Source organism: Zonotrichia albicollis, chromosome 1 (assembly GCF_047830755.1).
Source record: "Zonotrichia albicollis isolate bZonAlb1 chromosome 1, bZonAlb1.hap1, whole genome shotgun sequence".
Taxonomy (NCBI): Eukaryota; Metazoa; Chordata; class Aves; order Passeriformes; family Passerellidae; genus Zonotrichia; species Zonotrichia albicollis.
The window spans coordinates 144,609,573-144,628,483 of record NC_133819.1 but is presented as its reverse complement, the minus strand read 5'-3'; the positions used below and the strand labels follow the sequence as shown (position 1 = coordinate 144,628,483).

Below are 18,911 nucleotides of genomic sequence, written 5' to 3'. Positions count from 1 at the left end.
TATGGGATAAGTCATCCTCAACCTTACTTTCTTCAGCAGAAATTCTCTTGAACCAAGAAGAGAAAAACCACTTGTGTCATCTTTTTTGAAAGGAGACCATGAAGCCTGATAAGCTGATGCACACATGGCTGATGGCAGCTGCAGGTTACAAACACAGCTGCCCAAGGGTCCTGGAGGACCCAGGTGGAGGAATGAAGAGATCCATCCATCACATCCATCCTTTCCCTCATGTATGAGGCTGTGGTTGGTCATCAGAACCTTCAGCAGCTGACACTACTGATCCATGAGAACCTACATCTCAAACTGGGTCTGCCCCAACAAAGAAAAGTCACCCTTAGAATATGGCACCAGGGCCTTGGTAGGTCTTACCTTTAGCAGAAGCTAGTAGGGGAAAAAAAAAAGACTGAACTGAAGATCAAGAAAGCAAACTGGGCAGTCAATGAGAAAACCATTTACATACCTGCTGGACAGGACTGCTGCTGCTGCACTGGAAAAGCTCTGGGAGAGGAGAAAATATCTGCCAGCTGGGTAAAGCAGTGGCTCCATTTCAAGAAGATGCATGGGGAGGTATTCCAGTAAGTGACTGTGTGCTATAATCCTCAGGGCCACAAATGACACAGGGTGACCCAGGAAAAATCAGGGTAAAAAGATGGTAGAAACTTCCAGATGCTTTTATCCACAGCGAAGATTCTCCAGAAGGTTTTGTGGGTCCTCAGGTCCATGCATCCCATGCTCCCTATGCTCCTAAAAATCCTCTGGAGCTATGAAAAGGACCAGGCTGCCAGACTCCAAATGTTCTTCCAGACAAGTGGGACACATGGGCTTGGGACCTTCAGAGAGAAGAAAGGGACAGGCCATTTACATTACAGCTCTTACCACATTGCACAAAGTTTATTCCCACTCCAATCTCTTGATTTATTTTTGCACAGAAGGAAGGTTTTAGGGTTTGCTTCTTTTTTTTTTTTTATTTGTATGATTTATTTAAATTAGTGTAATAGTGACCACAGACACAGCATGGATCACCACCTCCAGCTGCCTCATGGGTTCTAGGGGATGTGAAAGGAGGAGGAGGAGGAGAAGTCAACAACTGAAAGTAGTTCTCACCTAGCCAACACATCTTTTCAAAACTATTCTTTTTCTTTTGTCAGGTGAAAGAGCAGAGTTTTCCTTCCCTCTCTTTTTGCCACACTTCCTAAACCTAATGAGGTATTTTCACTACCAGGGAAGAGAAGGATGGAAAGGGCTGTAGGGCAGCAGGCCAGCAGCACCATCTGCCTTCCTGACCTCAGTGGAAAATGTCTCTCCACCATCAGGAGAATCACACCTTCAGCAACCCACAGCAAAGTGTGGCACAATCCACCAGTGACAGAGCAGAAACACTCTGCCCTTCAGCACAACAGCCCAATGTGACCTCCGACCAGACAGAGCCACACTTCCCACCTCTGCTTTCAGAGAAAATAAACACATCCCAGCAAAGTGGCTCAAAATACCAGAGGAATTAGTCATAAAAATTCTCGTATTTGACATATATGAACCCATCGTGATCTGGGGGGTTTTGGTTGTTTGTTTTTTCATTTCTTTTAATCTGATCGCACTAATTGTGCTGGGAGTAGAGTTGCTGGGATTTTTGTTTGTTATTTTAAAATATGAAAGCTGTCGCATAAACACAGGCAAGCGCCAGGCCCGGATATAATGCCCAACAAGTGCTGAAAGGAAACTCAAATAACTCTTTGCCTGACATTGCTTTCTAGTTCATCTGTAAAAAGAAAACAGCAGAGAGCAGCTGAGAGCCAAAAAAGGTTTTTTTACTTTGTTTTAGCTACAGAAGCACAGGAAGGTGATAACATTGTGTGTAATGTAACCAAGCACAGGAGTAATGAAAGCACAAGCAAATAGATCAAATAGGACAGGGCTAAGGAAAAGGTGTGATAATCATTTGTTTTGCTAATTGTGTCAATAAAGTCCTATCTACCCTCAAACAGCGGAAACGTCATCAGATATTTAAAAGGGAAAAATCAAGTGAATAATTAAATGTACAAAACCCTGACATTTTTTCCCCAGATGTTCTCTTTAAAGGGTTGATTAGGAGAATCACATGTTTATTTGAAATAAAATTCCACTGACTTTGATCATGTTTAAGTCACCTCACATACAAAATCTACTTTGAACCAAAACTACTTCTTCCCTTGGGAAAATAATAAAAATTGCCTTCTTTGCAGCAAAGATGCACCATTACCTTAGTACAACCCAGGCTAAGCTGGTTTGTGGGGACAACACCATAACCCACAAAAATCTGGTGTGCCTCCAACGTGTTTTGTTGTTACAAAACCCAGCAATCAGGTTGGTACAAGGCAACTGGAAGTCTGCAGACTTGAAGTCTGCTAATTTGTGGAAAAAGAAATCTGAATTGCCTTGTCCTTGCTTCTAGTGTTTTCCCAGTGATAGGGAGGGTTAGGAAATGAAATATTCCCTAACTTCCCCCCAGTTAAAGGAAATGAAGCTGAGGAAGGTCTTACCCAAGTCCCTGAGCTGATGAAAACACTTTGGAAAAGGATTTGTATCTCCCAAAATAACTCCCATCACACTAATTACACAGCCAATCTCAGCTACTCTTGATAACTTCATGACATGGAAAATGCCTGTAAAACCTATTTCTCTACAGCAAGAACACCTGCCCAAAATCCTCAAGCTAACTGTTTTCTCCATAAACCAATTACCTGTAAAATATGAGCATGCAAACTGAGATGAATCTCTGCTTCCAGAGAAATGAGGCTTGTCCCACCAACCTTGCTGTGCTGTGCCTGATGCACCAGCAGGACTCGTTCTCCAGGCTCCAACAAGGATGTGTCAATATGTACTTTGCTCAGCTCTCCTGGGAGACGAGCCCCGCAGTCCAACAAGCGAAAATGTAATTTTTTTTTGTTTTGTTTTCTACTTTTTATATCTCCCCCCATCTTGCATATACCACACCTCTCACAGCACTCCCATCATCTGCCTTCAAGGCCAGCTGGATGGCAGCAGGACTCACGGGCTATGCAAGAGCTCAGTGACCAGCACCTTGCACAAGTTGTGTTTTTACATAAACATATGGGCTTTTCTAGTCAGACTGTAACAGATAAACCAACTGCAGATGATTAATGCTCATTTTAAGCATCTTCCTTTGTGGTATGGAGGAACTTCACCCCCTGATGTAAGGAGAAGACACTGTCTCATTACTACCCTGTTTGAGAGGCAGATGAAGTTCAAACCCTTGTGCCCAGCACATGCCTGAAAAGACAACTTTCCAGTTCTCTGGACTCTACCCTCAAAATGTGCCAGATTTTTAATACTGACCACACTGCCTGCTGGAAAGAACATCACTCCAGCTTACTCCACTGCTGCTTCCCCCTCAGACTGGAGGAGGGTCTTCCCTGCAGACTGTCCATGAGCGCTCTCCAACCCCAACAGGAGAGGGCTTGCCCTTAACAGCTCACTGAAGGTCATGCAGTAGGTTGGCAGCAGAGCTCTGAAACACATCCAGGTTTTTCAAGTCATGGGCCAGCACTTGAAAAACACATTCATCTTCTCCATCCCTTGACAAGAGGTACTCCATTACTTGTGCACAACAAGGGTTGAATCACTCACACACAGAAACACCACGGGCTGGGCACGTGGCAGCTCTGAGCAAACAAAGCATCACCCTCAAAACAAGAGCAGCACCCTGAGCCACGGCTCCTCTCCAAGGGCAGCAAGAGCTGTCAACATGAGCTGTAGGGAACCAGCAATGAGCAAAGTGTGCCCTGCAATAGAGACACCCCAAATGATTAATAAACACACAAAAAGAGTGAAAAGACTTGTTCCTCATTAGCTGAAAAATATGTGAGGAAGAGAGCAGTCCTACCTGTTAAATTTTGAATGTTAAAGAGTCCCAAGTGCAATGGCTCATTTCAAAAAACAAGGGATGTTTTCTGTGCCTGTGTTTTATTTGAAGGAAAAGGCTGGGTTTTTTACACTCCAACATGTTCATTACAACCCAGCCATGTGAGTTAAATGCAGTAAGGGACCTGTTAAACCTCAGGATCACTGCAGTAAGTTCCAGCAGTGACTTTATGGTGGGCAAGAATGAAACTGGGGTATTCATGTCTGCTGCTCCTGCCACCAGGCACTGTGAGCAGTATGTGCTCAGTTTGCCAACACCAAAATCACTAAACACAAGGTGAGCATACCAAAATGGCTTTGTTACGTCTCCATGCAGAAGAACGTCTCCAGATGCTGAGATGGCTTATCAAGGTCAATGTTATCCAACAGAGAATAGAAAGGGAAAAAAAGAAAACAATTCAACCTGTTTTTTTACAAATTCTCTAGCAAATGACTGCAGGTGCATTTCCTGAAGGGCAGCAGTTTGCTCTCAGCTACCACAAGGGATTGCATTTCTCCTGATATAGTGAGAAGGCTCAGCACCACCACTGGAGGAAGAAGAGGATCAAGCCCACACTGTCCTCTGCAATAACATCCAGCTGATGAATCAGCTCAAGCCACCTTCAAAACCTCTCCTTGGCTTCCTGTTCTTAGCCATGAAATTTCAGAGCAGCTATAGACTGAATCTGACATAGAAGCGAGAGTGGCAAAATCATGGATTCTGGGTCAATAGGACTTGTGTTTTGCATAAGTGAGGAAACATGAACTTGTTCGCTTTATGGAATTATGGCAGGACACCAGTTAACAATCTCTTATATCATGAGCCCATAATATTTAAGCCCATATAAAAGATAAATAAACAAAACCAATTATTTCCCAAAGAAACACAAAGGAAAAAAACTGTAAAGGCTGCTGTGGCTTTTTCTCCTCACTCAGCAACACCAAGTTTTTGGAGTAACCTGGCTGCTTTTGAGGGCTTCACAAGCTTGGTGAACATCTCAGGCAGTCCCTGGAGATGGGGCTTTTGCTCCCAGATGAAGAAAAAGTAGCTATGGCTGGGACATGATTAATGAGGAGAGGGCGCTGCAGACGCTCCACCAGTCTGTGACCAGGCAAAGACAAGTCCATGTCCAAAGCCTGAGTATTTGAGGAAAACAAGGTGGAGGCAAGAACCACTCATCTTGCCTCACCCTACGATTTTTCATCCTAAAAATCAATTCCTTTCTGGAAACTCCAATAAAAAAAGGGAGGGTTGAAAAAAGACAAGCAAAGGAGCATTGTTTGGTAAGGCATGAAGTGCAAAACAAAAATGTTTCCAAGAACTCTGTAATAGTTTCCCAATAAAGTCTAATTTTAAAGTGTAAGTCTAGCTATTCCATTGAAGGAATCATCACACAAATTTGTGTCCTTCTTATGGACCCAGGACTCCTCACCCACACTTGGGATGGGTCTGCCCACCAACCTGAACCAACAGCCAAGTGACCAACAGGCTGTATACTTACAGCTGTAGCTCTCACACAAAATGCAGGTCATGACTATGCTCTTCTGACTTCACAAAGTGACTCCACATGAGGATGGATCACAAACTGGGGTGCTACAATTTGAAGCACTGATGAGATACTTTACAATTAATCCCCTTCTTTTAACCATTTTTGAAGACAAAAAGGAAAATCTTAAGCAAATGTCACACAATCTGACATTTTAAGCACCTCACATCACCTTGGACCATTTTCAAAGCAAAATTTCATAACCTTATTCTCAATCTGCACCAACTGACACAGATACAGTAAGAGAAAAAATCTTGAAAACCTTCCCTAAGGAGAAGTGGGGGGAGATATTCTCCTGATAAATGGTAGACTGTTACATAAAAAGACTAAAGGAACAAACTGTAAGAAAAATATTAACTTGCCTTTTTATAGCATTCAAGACATGAATGTTTCCCAACTGGGGTGATAGTACCAAAAAAATTCTATTTCATGCTATCAAAATCACCTCTAATACGGAACACAGCATTCCACACATCCTTCTCTTGAAAAAAGATGTTTAACAATGAGCTGAAGAGTGTGATTTTTAAGAGATACTGGATTGCCTCACCCAGAAAAACTGAAAGGTCACTGAGAAACAAAATCCACAAAGAAAGACCATTTCAGCCTGTAACCACTTGCAGCTCAAGCCAATGACCACACTCCTTCTGAGATGCAATCAGGCTCCTTGGGTAGGAGGAACATCCACCTGACCACTCACCGATCCAAGAGTGTGGGATACTCAGTAACAGGCATGCAAAAAAGACCAGTCTGACGTCAGCTGCTGAACACTTATGGCACGAGATGTACATCAGGGGAAAATCAGACCCACAGATCCACTGAAGTGGATGCAGGAATGCAAGGGACAGAACTTCAGCACAGCACTTCATGCCTCCTGCTCTCACAGGAGATTCTGAATTCTGGCTTAAAGGGTGTTTTTTAGAAATGCTGGTTGCAATGCTAATCTTGCAGAGATAAGCTGTAACCCTTCAAATGCATGAGGGAATGGATTTTTGCACTCTTTTTGTTTGTTTGCATTTTTAAAACAGTCTCTCAATTATATTCACTGTATCACTAGCACACCGGGGTGAAGGAAGAGCCCTTCCATCCTACTGTTCACACCCACGGGAGCAGCATTCCACCTCCCATGCTGCCAGCAGCTCAAGCAAGAGCCTCTTTCTTTTCCCTGGCCCCTAATGCAGGCACGCAGCAGCTCTGCCCCCAGTGGCTCTCCCACCATCCCATGTCCAGCACCAAGGTGCTCTGGCATGACATGGAGCTGCTGCTCCATCTCCAGAGCTGCTCCACTGCATATCAACACAGAACCCAGTACCAGGTTCCCTTGCTGGGCACTGCTGCAGTTCAGAGAAAACTGGGAGAAAATTCACTGCAAACTCGCTTTGTGCCTTGGCCAAAATGACCCACAGCTCCCACACCTGGCTTGGTCACCATGAACCATCCTGGCTTCCCAGAGCAGGGCTCAGTCTGAACCCTGCAAACTCTTTTTGCTACCTTTTGTTTATGATTTTCAGTGCACAGCATTAGTTACCAGCTTACAATGAAAGGAAAGAAAAATCACTATGCCAGCTGCAAAAATAATCCTCCTGCTCATTACATTTTCAGTTCTTTATCTTAGACCTATTCTTTAAGCCTTCAGGATCTAGGCTGTTACCATGCAGGCTAACAACATGCTTTGTAGTCAAATAAATGCTGAAATTCTCACAAGACTACATCACTCCAGGAGCAAAGGAGTTGTGCTAAAATTATAAAAGTGGCTAACAGAGGGATTAATTGGATGCTATTAAAAAAAAAAAAAATCAAAAAAACACAGAACAGAAGACACCAGCCCCTTACTTTTCAAAGATGAAACCAACCATATCCAGGCATGTTGGTCGCAGTTGACATTTGCTTTCACCAACTCCCCCACCAGTGCAGCCTCCTGAAGTCCCTCTGTTAAAATGGATTCACAATTGTCCCCATTTATGCCATCATTGTCCTTATGCCATCCATGCTGCCCCTGCTTCAGCTCCAAAAAGGCAGAGCTGGGATGATGGGCTTGGTCCTCTGAAGGCACTGGTGGGACCGAAACTGAGCCAATGGCTCCAGTGCTGGTGAAGTTTTATCCCTGTGGCACTGGATCAACACAGTGCCAGCCCCACGAACACCAAATTGATTTGCTGGCCAAAAGAGGACATTCCTGAACCCTTCTCTGCATCCCTCTGGAGCTCAACTCCTCAACCCAAAGGAAACCACACTCTGCTCTTGCTGGGAGTATTTACTGTGGGCAAAGCAAATCAGCACAAAGCTGCTGAGAAGCAGCGAGGGGGTAGAGGCCAAGAAGGAAAAAGACATTTTTTAATGAGCTTAAGTCACCCTTTGCAGGACTGACGCATTTCCAGCTTAATATCTGGCTCCTTTAAAAGCTGAATCCTTGGTGGCTGCCTCCTCATGCAAGACCAGGACAGCAGCCCAGAGGTAATGACTTTCCCTGGGCACTGTCACACTTGGCCTGAGGTCCAAGCAGCCCTGTGGAGCCCAGGAGAAGCCCCACGTGCTCCAGGCTTGGCACAAGGCTCTGCAAAGGCAACTGAGGTGAAGATTTCAAAACAGCACTGGGAATACAAGCACAGAAACATTTTGCCACATTGGGCTCTGTTTTCCTGTTACTTTTTTGAAAGGTCCTTCTTATTAAGGGCACATGTTCAATATTCAGTAAATAATAACAAAGCCCATGGAATGACCTTGACTCATTCTGACTTGTCAGATCCAAATAAATGCCTGCCCTGCTGTCACAGGCAGCTTTAACGTGCAGCTCAGGGATCAGGACCTTCATGAGGTGAAAAAAATACTATTATTAGAAAAGATTTTGTAACAGTGTAGGACTTGGCTTCATCTAAACATAGATGTTGCACTGGTTTAATTAAATCAGCATGGAAAGGTTCTATTTATTGCATCACACAGTTATACTATTAAGTTACAGGCCAGGACTCATTTTTTTGCTGATATCCAAGAGTAAATCCTTTTTCTGCTGATGCAAGGATTCCAATCAGGGCTGCACTCCAGTTCTACCTGTCCCATCTCACGTGTTTGTGAACAGATGTTTTGCTCACTGTCTTATACTCACAGAGACTCCTGACCATGCACTAATTTAGTTTTAATTCTGCTAAACAAAAACAATTCAGTCCTAGTAAGTCTCTTTTCCGACCACTCTGCTTTCACCTCCATCCTTACTGAATATTACTGCAGCCACCTCAAGAGGAAGAAAATAGAAACACAAAAAACAAGACCTCTGAAAAGTCTGGCTCCGGTAAAACCCTCTCCAGGTTTGCAAAACAAGCACAGAGCTGCAGGGAATCATCTGTTTGCTCCTCACCCTGGATCTGCCTCCCACCAACCCTGCACAAACAAGGCATCATCCCGCTCAGCTGCATGGATGGAGGTTATAATTTATTACATAAAATAATTTATATATCATTATATAAAATAATTCACATCATTTTGATGCCTGAATGTCCTCACAAATTCAACTTACCTTCCTGTATCCTGAATATTTCTAAATTTTTATTCTTTCAAGACTGACAAAATATTGCACCTCTTCTCACTTATTTATTGCTAACAATATTTTTATTTTAATCACTTCTAGGCTCTTAAATACTTAATGACATGATTTTCTGAAGAGCTTACATGCTGTGAGAAAAAACAAGGGAAAAAGAAGGGATTGTTTTATCACCACATTAGCATCTAAAGGCATCAAAGGAATTCCTTGCCACATACCATTTGCTATAGGGAATGCAGTTAAATAGTGTATTTACATACAAAGCCTGTGAGACTCAGGAGAACTTTCAGAGAATCAGAGGTTCAATGAATGGTTTGGGTTGGAAGGGATCTTTAAAGGTCACCTAGTGTAACCCCCTCAATGAGCATCTTCATCAGATGGCTCATTTACATTCATCAATGTTTTAAGCCCAAAAGGACTCTTCTCTTTTGCAGGGATGATGCTGCCCCGGAGGGTGCAGGGTTCTCCATCCACACACCCCACAGTTTGGCACTTCTGTCCTCTCTGCTCTGCCACAGCCCCTCTGATGGCAGCACTGCCACCCTTCCAAAGGCAGCAATGCAGGGGAGTGCTCTTTGACTGCTCAAAAAAAAATTAAAAAACCCTTGGGTCCGATTAAGCTGTTTAAACATCAACTTGAACTCACTAAATAGGGAGGGCAAACCTGGAGTCTGTACAACTGGTCCTGCAGCACTGACTGTACACCAATTCCATGGCTCCACTGCCAAGACTCAGCCAAGGCCTCCACACAGTCTTCCTGCAGAAGGAAGGCTCACCAAAAAGTCCATCAAACCTAGAGGTGAAGCCAGGGATGTCTGTGCAAACCCTTAACACCAAGAGCAGATCCACCTGTCACTGCACCCATGTGAGAAGCTGCGGCCTGAGCTTTTGTCTCTCCTGCCCAAGAGCTGCCTGGTAGAAGCCCAACTTTCCTTAAGCATCTGACTTATCCTTGATGGAAGCAAACAGTCCCACTTCTGCCTCTCTCTCCTGGGGAGTCAGGACTTCTCTGTCATGGGCATAATCTGCTCCAGAGACAGAAGATCTGTTTTCATGTCCATGTTTTCTCACAAAGAATGGAGAGAGATCATTGAGAGTGACACTATCTTTGCATAAGTGAAGATACTGTTTGCCCCAGTTTTTAAGTCCTCAGGGCTATTTGGCTGAAATACCTGAAATAACTTCTTTCTGAAGACTGCTCATTAAGACACCCTTTTCACCAGTCTGCTTCCTAGACTGAATTCAATTCTCCAGGGGATGATGCTGCAGCAGAAATCAGTGGCCCTTCCAGACTCCTTTCCCATTTACATAGGATGGCAAGTGCAGAGCTGGTACTCACAGCAGATAACCAGAATGTGCAATACAGTTGGTAAAGAAGCTCCAAGGTTAAAGAAGAAGTAAAGGAGGAAGGAGAAGACACTGAAATACATCAAAAGTATCATAAGAAACACATCAAGAATATAATAGGAAGTGACATACTGACAAGTAAACTTCATGATTCAGGGCTAAAAAACAGCAACAATAATTAAAATGTTAGAGGAGATTAAATTAATTTATTTTTTTCTCTCAAGCAGATGACACTCCTGCCCTCCTGTGACCCAGCACTGGTTGTTTGGGAGTCGGGCTATCAGGTCAGACACGTCTGTGGCTGATGCAAACCTGCGGTAACACTGCGGCGTGTGGCACTGCTCCTGCAGCTGGCACGGTGCTCAGATCCCCTGCCCACTGATCCTCAGCACAGGCAGGAGGGTGGCAGCTGCACTGTGATGCAGCAGGGATATAAAAAGCTGAGGACTCAGCCTGGAGAGTGGCAGCCAGCCTGGGCAGTGCCAGCATCACCTTTCACCTACATCTGCTGAGCCGTTCCCGATAGGATTATCTTGGGAAAACAAGCCCTGCCATGGCTGCTGGCTCCAGCTGCTCCCAGCATCAGGGTTATGCCCTCCTAGGACAGTAAGACAAGGAGAGGGGGACTCTATGCCCAAAGCCAACCCCAGTGATAGGGGATCAGAACAGGTTCTCCCAGGAAAAGAGAATTTCTCCCCATCCCTGGGGGCTCCTGAAGGGCTCAGCCCCATCCACCCCTCCAGAGGCTGGCTCCATGCTGTGGGAAGCAATAGCCCAGCTGCCTCAGGCAGGGGACTGATGTTCCCTTCCCAAAAAGGGGCACCAGGGTACAGCATCAGCACCTCAAAAAGCTCCAGTGGTTTTCTCAGCTCCAATTCCCTGGCTCTCCAGCCTAGGAGCAAAGCGTTACAGAGAGCCAGCAACAAAATACTGGGAAATTCAGAGAGGAAACATCAGAAATCATCAGCCTGAGAAGCACTCACCAGAAGCCACCACCAAGACAGTGTTTAGAGCCAAATCTGATCTTGGTTCCATCAAAATGCTCTCACTGCCTCCTGTGCTGGATCAGGATGTGCAGCCTGGTCATACCTGGGGTTTTGGTCTCTTCCACATCCTCCCCAGGGCCAAGGTGGCTCCACTGATGTGCTCACTGCAGCTTTGCCATCCAGCAGGATGGAATTCCAAGCTACCAGAAGTGCTGGAGCTTGCCATTAAGGTGTCAGAAAACCCAGGAAGAAATTATTCCAACTATTTATTTGCTATGTTTTTTGTCTGCCTATCTGGGGTCATATTAATGGTGATTTCTAATTTCTTTCTTTGTTTTGCTTTCTATCTTTTAAAGTCCTCCTGCAACCCTTTAAATGCAACCACATGCTGTCATTATATATATGTCACCACACCAAAATAATGTCACATGACTCTTGATTACACAAAAAGCACCAAAAACTATTTTTTTCCAATGAATAAACTGGTATATCAAAGCAGACTGGTGTATTGGCAGAGAAGTCAGAACACCTTATGAGCATTTTTTCAGGAAGAAAGTGTCAAGATTCTTCTAGATATTACAATTTTTTCCTACCTCATAAGCAGCATGAATTAACAAAGCCAATAAGAATGACCTGAAAACCTAACCTGAAATGCCTTGGCCTTGATTTTGATCTTGAAACCACCTGGCCCAAGATCAACAATAATTCTTAATATTTATTTTTAGAACACATTACCTTCAAACCTCCAGACCTTTTCTATTTTTTCCATGAGGCTGAAAGCACAATCTGTGAAGTCACGTTTACCATGGGAGACTTGTCCATCATCGCTATCTCAGTAAATACTTTTCCAAGGAAAGAGTGTTCTTTGCACAGCACACGTGGGCTTTCCCACCATCCACCACCAGGAAATGCATCATGTTGATATCCAAACCTGCCAAAGCCAGCCTGCTCTTTCCAGAGCCACACCAAAGTTCTGGCCTTGGGTTAACAAAGCCCATTTAACTGGTAGCTGTTGTTCTCACTGATACAGGGCAAGTCTGTAAGAACTCACCCTGTCAAGGCTGCATTTTCTTTCAGCTGCCAACCTCAGCCCACCTGGCTACTCAAGTTGGATTCAAACAGCTTCTTGCATGCAAAAGCTAAGTATCTGCATCAACTCTGAGAACACTTCATTTGAGGAGGTCTAACTACTCAGCTACATTTGGAAACATGCACAGCTGCCCCATGCTGCCCCATACAGTTCAAGTACCAGAAACACCACTAGTAAGGACCTGAAACCAAGGGAAATTGATGGTTTTCTTTGAACTGAAGCAGTTCCATTTGTAGAGATGTGCATCAATGCACCCAAGATGATATGAGGTCATCCAATCTCCCTGCCTTCTCATGAACACTCACAACAGTGTAAAATCATTGAAGGCACACACGGATTGGGAAGGATGAAAAGAGTTTGTTCTCTCCCAACCCTAACATAGCGTAATGAAGGGTTACAAACAGCCCCATTTGTGGGGTACTGGGGGATGAGAGAGTCTGTGATCCTGAAATGCCTTAATGTCACCATTTCCTGCCACCCTCCTTATCCACATGCCCTAAGAAAGGGACCTCTGTGAAACTGCCTTCTAAATCCGAGCCCTCAAGCAGGAAGCCCAGAAGCCTGTGATAGTTTATTGTACACTGTTTTAAGTGGTTCCTTTGCACTAATGTAGTCCTCTTCATCAGGATGGCCTGAGGCACATCGGGCACAATACCCAAGGATCACAGCTCTGCCTATCAAAAGGCACTAGAAATACCCTGAAGAATGTGAACCCTTCAAAGACCATGTGATGAGCCTCCCAGTGAAAGGGATGTTTTTTTAAACATGATGACACAAAAATCACCAGAGGGGATCAAACCCAACCACCACCCTTAGTCAGCATCCGGTTCTCAGATGTTCTGAAGAGCAGAGTTGGCAGGAGTGAGAGGACACTCCTGCTGGCACCCATTACTGGCATGCACAAACTATTTGCTGCGTTCTCCAGCTTAATTAAATCAACAGTTTAAACTAATTCCTCAGCTTTGACTGGTAGCAGCTGAGAAGCTGACACAGCTCCCCTTCTGCCACCCATGGCAAGCACAGCAGCCTCCAGGATGCAGGGCAAGCAGCTGACAAAGATGACAACATCTACCACGGGGCTTGCATCACTGGGAGATCACCTGCTACAGCCTCCAGAGGTCCACTGTACCACGAGGCCAGTGCTCAAACCAGCCACTTACTTCCAGATAGATATAGAAACATTTCTTTAAAATCTCAGATATCTCTATTCTTGTGGGTTTGCCCCCCCCACTCCAGCTAATGGGGGATGGGATGTCTGGATTCAGGCAAAGGCACCAGGTCATGACAGTGGACCTTCCCATCTCCAAGATTGAGAGATAATAAAAGTTGGGTGAGGAAATGAGGGAAAAAATGAAACAAACACCCACAACATCACATCATAGTTCATTCATTGTTTCAAACAGCTGCAGCAGAATTTTTGCTTTTGTTTTTGCTGACTTTTCCCTTTTTGTTTCCCCTTTCCTTCCACACAGATGAAATGAAGCATGGAAAGCAAGGGCCCCTGTCAGCATCTGCTCTGCACTGACAGTTCAATCCTCAGGGCCAGCCAGTGCGATGGGCCTCAAACTACAGCCACCAAAAGCACAACTGGACAGATAAACCCCTTATCTATGGCAGAGTAATGCCTACGGCAAACTGCACCACTGCAAAAAGCTTCTCTGACCCTCCACAGCAGGGTCTACTCCTGATTTGAGTGCATTAGAGCTGAAGCTGCAATAAACCCACAGTGCTGAGGAGCACCCTGGAAAACCAAGTGAACCATGACACTGCCTAAAAGGTTTGGTGTTTCACCCCAGCCCCTGTGACTCCTATTTAAGAAGACACAACTAGTTTAAACAAAGAACTGAAGCACTCAAAATCTGCAGAAAATTTGAAGTAAAAATTTCAGCTTAGGAGCAGAAAGTCTATTACGAACAAAACCATCACAGAATTACAACTGCATTGTCTTAGTCACTACTGACAAGAGTGCAACCATAAATAAATAAGCTATTTTATTACATGTACTTTGTATAACATATATTGGGCTTTTAGAACTCTTATGATTCCTTTTGGGGACAAACTTTTTTGCAGGGCCTGTTGTGATAGGGACAATGGTTTTAACCTGAAAGAGGGTTGATATAGATTAAAGAAGTTGTTTTCTTAGAATGAAGATGCTTAACACTGGAGCAGGTTCCCCAGAAAGTGCTGAAGCACTAGAAAAGGTTGCCCAGAGAAATTGTGGATACCCCATCCCCAGAAATATCCAATGCCAGGTTGGATAGGGCTTTTAGCAACTCAGTAGTGTTGAAGATGTCCCTGCCCACAGCAAGGGGGATGGACTTCACAGGATGACCTTTGCAGGTCCCTTCCAACCCAAACCATTCCAAGATTCTATGACATTGATGAACAATCCTGCTAAAGAAGACAAAATCATGAAAATTAAACAGTTTTCAGTGTTGGTCCTTTTAAGTACTGTCTTTCCCACAGCCACCAAGCTTGGGGCTTAGTACCAGAGCTGGGTGAAGACTGATTTTAGCTAAGGCTGGTCTCACTAGAAATTCTACCTCTCTCTGCAGGTGAGTGCAGGTGAACAGGTACGTCAGCACACAGGGTTTCAAGGGCAATGAGGCTCTGCTGGCAGCTGGAGGACAAAGTATTTCTGGAAGACCTAAAGATGTCAGGCTGCCCCAGCAGCAGCAGGAGACCTTGGCTCTGAGGTGCCACGTCCCCCCTGGGAGCTCATGTCCAAGCAGGATGTGTTTGAACTGAGCCAGCTGTGAGAAGCAGGAGGGGAATGACAAACCCTTCTCAGAGGAGAGGACAGAGTGAGTGAGCTGCCTGTGTCAGATGTGCAGCTCAGGGGGTTTGTAAAGGTATGAGCTATGCTGTCTGCATCATGGAAACAGGGATTTGAGCTAAGGACAGCACTGACACAAGAACTAATCAGCATCAGCTGGCTGTGAATGACTTCAGGCTGCAGCACAAAGGTCCCTGGCCCTTCCAAGCTGTGGATGCCTTTCAGCAGTCACAGGGCAGGCAGCCCAATCAGTCTTAAGATGCAGCTTGATAAATTTGCTAATGAGATTATATGCCTTGGTTGCTCATGAGGCTAAGGAAGAGACCTTCGTGATTCATGCAGCATTGCAGCCCCACTCCTCCAAGGACAAGAACTCCCAGAGCTTTCCACTGATTTTTCTTATTTTGGTCACCACAAGCAAGGTTCCATTGCCCCTGTCCACTTCTGAAAGCCCTTCAGATGCATGCTGCAATAAATCCAGTATCTCCTCAATGTATATAGAGAGATGTTGTCCTTACCACCTCTCAGTGCATCTCCAGCCCACTGCTCTGAAGTCCCTCTCCTATATCAGACACTCCAGTTTCCTATTCCCTAAATACTTCCAGCAGTTGTTTGGGCTGTCTTTGGAGATTACTACACAGTGCTCTCCTAAGCCATTTGTTTTCAAAGGTACTCAGATACTTTACCTGTACCTTTGATAGGTTTCCAGCTTTCAAATCCCTGTGTTTAGATAAAAATTACTTTCAAGTCCAAGATTCATAGTTCAGCCTTTCAGCTGCAGATTTTAAATGACCAGATCTGAGCTAAGCCAGCAAATGCAGCTGCTGCCTTGCCAACATGTGACACCATTTCCTCCTGGACACCCCAGTGGCTCTGATACAGCTACCAGGATACACAAATGGATTCATTTCTTGTATTCCAGTGCCTTCTAACGTAAGGCTTGACTGGGAGCTGCAAGGGTGTTCATGAGACCAGTGGCTTTGTATCAGCCAGGGCACCCCCAGCTCCCTGCAAGGCGGGGGGGTCTCTCCATCCACATCTGCTGAGGGATCCCATAGGCTCCCCAGAAAATTTGGGACCCCAGTTTTGCCTTCCTACTCTCAGCCAAGTGAGCAGTGTCTGTACACAGGCACTGCTGCAGCGCTGCCTCCACCTAAGCTGAAATGTCTCACTGGCACTGAGGACATAGGGGAAAATCTGAGCACAGGTGCTCCAGCCTGCAGGAAGCTCAGGGGCAACCAGATGAAGACAAACCTCAAGCCACCCCATTACAATAAAGCACAGGATACCATCCCCTAATGCTTCAGCTGCAGCTGGTCAGGAATAACCAGGAGTTCTGCTTTTAATCCAGATTCAGATAGCACCCACATTTACTCTGGAGTCTGAGTTTAGACAGGACTTGCTGTGCATGGCTGGGCTGTCCCAGGTGGAGGTGGAGCTCCACCTTCAACAAAACCTCATCTACCAGGAGGCCCTCACAGCCTTCAAGACAAGAAGCTACAGCCAGTGACAGCTCCGCAGTGCTGAGGACTCTTCAGTGCTTGGATAACTGATTGCAAGGAAGGAGCCCTGTGTAAGCACAGGAAATATGCAAATATAAGACAAAGCAGAAACATCAGCATCTTAGAGAGGTTTGCCCTCATTCTATCAAAGCCTAGCAGCAGTGATGTGTTCCCTCCTCCAGCAAAGCTGTTGGGATTGTGTCACCTGCTTTAACACACTGTCTTTGCCCTTAGACATGCCAGGAGGGCATAAATTTAATTAGTATCCCCATTTCATTTACATTTTCTATAAAGGATGGGGATGTTTGCAAAGGGAATCCACTTCCCATTTCAGACCCCTGACCAGGCTCAGCTGGATGGATATTTACTTAAAACATCATCACCCTCCCTGCCTGCTCCCAAGGCAAGGGCTGCTGCCATCACAGCATCACAGGTCACAGCAGGCAAGGCGTGCTGAGGCTGCAGCCCAAGGCACCAACCAGACAGGCTGAGGGTGTGATCCTGGGTTAAAGTGCTGAATTTGCTTTGGACAATGTCTGTCTGCATTCCAGACCAGCACAACAGTGTAAAAGCACTTACTCCAACATCTGCATCGCTACATGTAATGTGGCTAAAAAAGATAAAGAATCAAATATCAAGTCAGTGAAGACTTTGCATATACAGAAATGCTGTAGTATTTAAAAAATAAGAATTTCATTTGAATATACAAAGACTTCCTTTCCACCTCAAAACTCATAAGCACAACAGAAGAAAAAAAATAATCCATATTCAGAGACTTGAAAATTCCCTATCCTCACACCCAAAGCATACCAGGTCCTTTCTACAGACAAGCAACCAAGGCATCTCATGTTTGCCTTGGCTTGACCCATACTTAAGATGTCCCAGGAGCCTGTGAAATGATGAAAAATAAATTAAAATAAAGTTCAGAATACACCCACAGCCACAACCTCTGTAGTTCTGCTGAGGAAATGCAATCCATTTGGAAGGAGTACTAAGAAGGCAGTGGGGAAGAAAAAACAGAAAAAAGGGATTTTTTTCTGCTGAAGAATTTTTTTTTTCTGCTTTGGGCTGCACAGCAGAAGGGTGGTACCCAGCAACAGGGGAGTGGATAATATAACCTCCCAAAAGTGGTATCTGCATCACCTGATCATGCACTGCCCTCCAAATGCTGCCTCCTCTTTTCCTGCAGAGAGGCTGCAAATACAATTAGGGAAACAAAATATAACTTTACAGAGGAGGAATAAAAACCAAACAAAACAATGTAGGAACTACACAGTGCAGAGTGTCACTCTATCTGAGCAGTTTAAGGTGTACAAAACCCAAGGAAGTGGAACTCAGATCCATCACTAGGAGCTCTCAGCTGCCACTCCTGGATGAGGCTCCTATCAGCTCTTCTCTGGGGAGGAGCATCTACCCTATCACCAATACCTGTGATAATGAAAAATGATTAAGGACATTGTAAGGAAGAAAAACAGCCTCATATTCCAACAGACAACTTTGCTCACTGAAATTACAATCTCTCACACACTTTTCTGTGTGTGAGCAAGTACAGCTGTGCATCCAGTTTTCAATTCTACACTCATTAAGCAAAGAAAATATTAAAAAAATATTTTTTAAATCATACAGAGTCTAAACCAGCAGTTTATATCAGTAATGTAACAAAAAATGTCAATCAATTTCCACATCCAGGAAATTAACTTAATCAGTTAGAATAACAAGACAGCCAAAACTTGGCTCCCAAGGAGGAAGCTGCCCTTTCTTGGGGGAACCCACTCTGTCACCCATAACCTGATCCCCTGCAGCCTCTCAACCACGTTTTTGGGGATGTCTGATGCCTCTTAATGCTGCTGCCACTGCTGACAAGACCAGTGCCAGGGACTCTGTTTAATATTCTATCCCTGGCCCCAGTATAGTGCAGAAAAGGGCTAGGGGCAGGTATATTTTATTAAATGAATATTGATTTTACGTGTCTTTGGGGAGATCTAATCAAAATTAAGACAGGAGGAATTGTGGTGCCATCTGAATCTGAAAGTACAGTGAGAGCTGGCTGACAGAATAAAAAGGCAAAATTGACATGTCCTCTAAAAATACATCAATTTCAAATTTCTTGGGGTATTAGACTCAGGTAGGCTGTAGGAATATCTCCAGGGAGATGGCAGCTAGTTCACTTCACTCCAGTGTATTTTCATCACTCAGCTGTAGGTGCTGGGCGGCTGCCACCATGCTGAACGCCC

General features: G+C 44.7%; 1 long non-coding RNA gene across 1 annotated transcript in view; it reads right to left on the bottom strand.

Moving 5' to 3' along the window:
- The window catches only part of LOC102075101 (uncharacterized), a 124,386-nt gene that overhangs the window by 85,758 nt on the left and 19,717 nt on the right, over positions 1 to 18,911 (bottom strand). Inside the window, exon 2 of the long non-coding RNA XR_270429.3 lies at positions 461 to 830. This is a non-coding gene — a long non-coding RNA (uncharacterized LOC102075101). The remainder of the gene's footprint in view (positions 1 to 460; positions 831 to 18,911) is intronic.